The 5,914-nt window shown below is 34.3% G+C and overlaps 1 long non-coding RNA gene across 1 annotated transcript; it reads left to right on the forward strand.

The window, feature by feature from the left end:
- The first annotated feature begins 431 nt into the window (after positions 1-431).
- LOC131310130 (uncharacterized) lies at positions 432-5,160 on the forward strand. The gene is made up of 3 exons (XR_009195127.1): positions 432-525; positions 744-813; positions 4,975-5,160. It is a non-coding gene; the product is annotated as an uncharacterized LOC131310130 (long non-coding RNA).
- Positions 5,161-5,914: the final 754 nt, after the last annotated feature.

The raw sequence follows: 5,914 nt of genomic DNA on the forward strand, positions 1-5,914 counted from the left end.
GCACGGGGCTTGGTGACACAACCTGCAACGCGGTGAGTCGGTGACGGATCAATATATTTCTTTCCTCCGGGCCGGGTCAACTATATATGGCTTAAGCACATCCAAACATTCTAGGTCAAATGAGTTTCCTAATCAATCGAGGAGCCGTTACGCTAATTTCAATACAGTGACCGGCCATTTCATTGAGGAAAAAAAGAGAATAAATTCATTACATCGGCGGTGTAAAACCCTCCTTTTCCTCCAAACCAATACAAACGCGCCACATCAGCAAAAGGGGGTACAGAAGTGAAAAAAAATCACGCCTTCTCCTCTCCTCTGGTTACCAGGGTTAACTTGAAAGGGTTAACTTCACTTTTGGGAGCAAAGTTTGAACAATTACAAAAAAAACCCATCATTGCATAATGTCCCCTGCCCCATTATCAAGAATTCTACTCCATCTCTACACCGAATCGTCAACTTCGGCCTTTTCCTCTCTGTGCGTGGAAACAACTACCAGTCGTCGTATAGCTTCCATTGCTCCATCAAGTAAGTATTTTATTCTTGTAGACTTTTCCCTTAGACAGAAACATCCTATCGAGAATCAGGTAGGAAAAAAACAGGAAGTGTGGCATTTGCAGGCAACTACTAGGACATATTAGAACTAACTGTCCCACACAAAAGGAAGCAAGGTAAGTATTACTCTTTATAATTACATGGTCCATATAGAAAGTTATATCCTTCGTAAACTTTTTCATTTCATTCAGGAATAATGTTGGTGGTACAAGTTTATCTCCTACTATCTTAAATGCGTCTACCAATCAGGCTTTGCATAAGGTATTGTAATTTTACTCACTTGTAGATATGCATGTCATTATATGAATAGTTCTTGTATATGAGAGATTAATTTAATGTCAATTTTTTGACAGGCAAGTTTGGATTTCAATAGCCCTATTATTGTATTTCAAGATCCTCAGCATTCTACATTTATGGTACTAAATTGATTAGCCTGGATAAAATTTTAAGGGAAAAAAACTAAAATAGTCCCTGTAGTTAAGTATTTGTGTCAATTTGGTCCCTGTAGTTGTAATTGGCTCGATTTACACTCTGTACTTTTCATTTTGTTTCAATTTGGTCCAATTACTAACTTCCGTTAGTCCGCCGTTAGTCCTTTAAACAACAAAATCATATGGCCCCCTTTTTTGGGGTTAAAATAGACTCGTTCGGCTAAATAAGCCAACTGGCTTATTTTTTTATTCTTATTGAATTTTTTTTTCGTATTTGTTAGTTTTTCGTCAATTTTTTTGGGGTTATTGCATTGTCATGACGAGAGAAATCTAAAAAGTAAAAAATTATTATCGAAATCCAATTTTTTTTGAATAAAGACGAAAAAATTGGCCTTTTTTTGTCTTTATTCAAAAAAATTAAGTTTCAATCGTAATTTTTTACTTTTTAGATTCCTCTTGTTATGACGATGCAATAATTCCCAAAAAAATGACGAAAAACTAACAAATACGAAAAAAATTGAATAAGGACAAAAAAAAAAAGCAAGTTGGCTTATTTAGCTGAATAGGGTTACTCATTCCCCTCTTGCCCTAATATACATCTGAACCAAAACACAGCTCATTCTTTCATTCTCCATTGATAAGGAGGCACTTGGGAAGAAATTGGGTTATAATTTTCTACGAAAAGTGGCCATCGAATTTAGCATTTTTATGATCAGCCATAAGGCATCATAACTACTGATATTGTCTACATGTTCAACTTGTGGACAAATACTGAGATGCCTTATTGTTCTACATTGTAACGACCCGGATTTTTGACCCAATTTTTTTTAATACAAATTTATATTGTTAAATTTCTAATTCAATAATTAATTAGATTGAATAATTAAAATATATTATTTTGTGTATAATTTATATTATTTGCACTATTGAATAAGATATGTATTTAAACTTTAGATATACAGGAAATCAGTGATTCATATTCATCTCCTATCTTTCCTATCTAAACCCTAAGTAGAACTCTATTCAAACTAACTCTCCACTTCTCTATCTCTCATCCTATACATAAAAGCGTCCAGATACATTCTCACCATGTACATACATACGTCCACATACATTAGAATTGAAAACCCCCCAAATGTAGCATTTGTCCCCTATCTTTTTATCATTATCAGTATCATTCTCCTTCCTCATTCCACCACTTCTACACTTATCCTCTCACCTTCTCACTACTTTATTCTCTCTCATTATACATATCCACACAATCCGCAAATTGAACACCAGTATATTATTTTACTCCCAATTCTATTGTTGAGTCTAGAATAGAGAGAGAGATAGTTGTGGCTATAGGTGTGTGCACACCGTGAGTTTCGTGGGCACATCGCTGCTGCGGCCCTGTTGGAGTGTCGCCGGACGCTGCCTCGAGATTTCAGAACCACCACGGCGATCTATGGATACCGTACAACACTTATCCGAACTTAAAATCGTGTTTGAGGTAGTTTTCCGAAAACCCAAAACCTTTATCTGCATTTTAATGGAGTTACTTAGATTTAAAGTTTATTTAAGATGATGATTTGCTATTAAATTGTTAATTTATTTTTAGTCCTGTTTATATTAAAATTTAGTCCGGTTGTGCTGAAATGATTAGTGTTATACCCTGTGAAAATTTATGATCGTTTAACAAGTGTTTGATTGTGAAATTATTATTGATGTTGCACTGTTAATTTGTATTTGAGTGGATGTTTACGTGTTTAATAAATTATTGGAGTAGATAAATATTTATGAAATATTAACAAGAATATTTTACTAGTAAAAATTTATTTAGATTGTAAACAAGAAATATTTTAGATTATATATTAGTTAATCTTTAACTCTAATAAATATTGACTAGAATAGCCTCGCATAATTTTGTTCTTATGAAAATCTCATATTAATATGTAATATAGTTAGTAAATACTAAATTTAGCAATAAGTATTTTCCAATAAAAATAATTAGTTTGTAAAATCTATGAATAATATGAAAGTTAAAGAAAATGTTTAAATAGTAGAAATGTTTTATAAAATTTCTAAATGAGAGAAATAGACTTAATTTTAAGTATAGTAATTAATTGTTTGACTGAATATTATTTTGTTACTTGCATGATAAATTCTATGACATGATTAATTTTATCGCATGGTTATGTGTTGTTAGTACTTTTAGTTGAAATGTTGAACCGTGTGATATTTTGTTGTGGCTGTAGATTGGACAAATAGGTTCCCTGGGTGGTTACGAGTAGTGACTCATGTAGACGATGTTAAGTAAATGGAAATTGATAAAGTGTTGGAAGTGTGATTGTGTGGATTGTGATTTGAGCCGTGGTGATGGCAAGGGTATCCTATGGGGCCCTGTGTTGAAATGGGTTACCTGAGGGGCCCGGTGTTGTGACGCTAACGTATGATACGTCATGGGAAGTTTCTCTTCGAGGAAGAGAATGGGTCCCATGAGACGGTTATAGTTAGTGAGACGTTAATGTATGATACGTCATGGAAAGTTTCTCTTGGAAAAAGAGAATGGGTCCCATGAGACGGTTATAGTTAGCGTGGGGTAGTGGATGTCCGACCCTAATGTACGATACGTTATGGGATGACTCGATCCTCCTGTTATGGTCTTAAGTGAGAACATACTCGGTACATAACTTAGATGCGCTCACCTAGGACCCTGGTGCAGGACAAGCAAGAGGAAGGGTGGACCCATGAGACGATTGTAGTTAGTGGATGTGGGAGGAAAGGATCTCGCGGAGAGAATTCTTAGATTACATGTAAGATGATGGATAGTAAAGAAAAAGACGATGTGTTATTATTTTGTACCTTCGGTGTATTATGAATTATTATACTGTTGATCTGCATATTGTGGTATTGGGTTTTAGGATTTCTACTTAGTGAATTATCACTCAGGATACGTTTGTATCCTGGCAAATCGTTTGCTTCGGCGTTCAATTTGCCAGAGTGTGCAGGATTCCACAGTGGAGCAGTTGATACAGGTGGGACCCCTGAAACGGAGTCTGGGCCAACATTGCTTGGAATTTCGTGTCAAAACTAGAGTCGCTCTGGAGTTACTTTTGTTATATAAATGTACATAGATTTTTGTATTATTTTGAAATTGTAATTTTTGTATAAGGATAAACAGGGGCCTAATAGTTTGTAAAATTTAGTGTATTTTTGGGTTAATGCTTCCAAAATTCCTTGAAAAATCGGGGCGTTACATACATAGTACTGAAAATGCATATAGAACCATGTCCAAAAGTCACAATATGATATAGATCCAAAAGTCACAACATGATAAATAACCATGTCCAAATGTCAGAATATTATATAAACTCAGTTTCAAATTTACCATGTCATAACCTAATACATAGACATAACAAACCACTCAGATAGGTTATAATAAACCTAACTTAACAGCCCAAGTGGTTACAAAAAATAGTGCCTTGTCATTCCATTCATTTTCCTACACTTGGCCCATGTATTGATTCCTGACTAGGAATGTTGAAAAATAAACTTAAGTCAATTTTTGTCTTTATTCAAAAAAAAAATGAATTTCAATAATAATTTTTTACTTTTTAGATTTTTCTCGTCATGACGATGCAATAACCCCTAAAAAAATTGACGAAAAACTAACAAATACGAAAAAAATTTGAATAAGGACAAAAAATAAGGAAGTTGGCTTATTTAGCCGAACGGCTCTGTTTTAACCCCAAAAAAGGGGGCATATGATTTTGCTATTTAAATGACTAACGGCGGACTAACGGAAGTTAGTAATTGGACCGAATTGAAACAAAATGGAAAGTACAGAGTGTAAATCGAGCCAATTATAACTACAGGGACCAAATTAACACGAGCACTTAATTACAAGGACTATTACAGTTTTTTTCCCAATTTTTAAATGACAGCATTTTTTTTTATTTTGCAACTACATATGACTTTATTTTTACTGCATTGCTCATTCTTTATGCAGGATTTGATGATGGAGGCCACATACACATCCTCGTTTTGATATTTTCGGGATGAATTTTGAGAAGGACAACAAAAGCTTGATTTTAATTGAGATTGTTATGTGGATTATGAGATTTGATTCAATGAATCCTCCCTTTTAGAACTTTGGAATCGTATTTTGTTATATTTAATTGGGAGTGGAATCCAACGCAGGATTTATGTTTAGTGTAGGCGCAAATCATGTGTATCTTCATATATTGATAATACAAACATGTTTTTCATTGTCACATCTCTTCCCAACTCCTAAATAAGATTAATTAGGAGGGTTAAGAGAGTTGGAGGTGAACTGGAATTTTGCTGGAATTATGGACTTAATGGAAGCTGATACTAATACTTGTACCACTTCGTTTCAAGTGGGGTTGTATCAACCTACATGTCGATTTGCTTTGGGATAGGATTAGGTGAAGTGGGATCATATGGTTATCGTGGACTTTTCAGGATGAGTACGGGATTGGTTCTTTGGGCCATTTTAACATTAGGCTCATTCAAAGATTAATAAAATTTTATTTTTTCACCATTCAAAAATATATATATTGCTACTAGTGAGGTCCGAATAAGAGACAATATTATGTATATGTGCACAGTCATCGTCTTATTTTAGAATTTCTCTATATTGAATTCTGAAAAATCTTTGCAAATGAATATTTTCAGTTTTAAAAGATCCACTTGAAGCACAGTTAGCATAAAAATATTTAACGGTGCAGAGTAGAATTCTTGATAACGGAGTAGGGGTCTTTATGCAATGATGGGTTTTTTTTTAATTGTTCAAACTTTGCTCTCAAAAGTGAAGTTCACCCTTTCAAGTTAACCCCGGTAACCAGAGGAGAGGAGAAGGCGTGAATTTTTTCACTTCCGTACCCTTTTTGCTGATGTGGCGCGTTTTTTTTTGGTTCGGAGGAAAA

This window comes from Rhododendron vialii, chromosome 12a, assembly GCF_030253575.1.
Source record: "Rhododendron vialii isolate Sample 1 chromosome 12a, ASM3025357v1".
NCBI classification, from domain to species: Eukaryota; Viridiplantae; Streptophyta; class Magnoliopsida; order Ericales; family Ericaceae; genus Rhododendron; species Rhododendron vialii.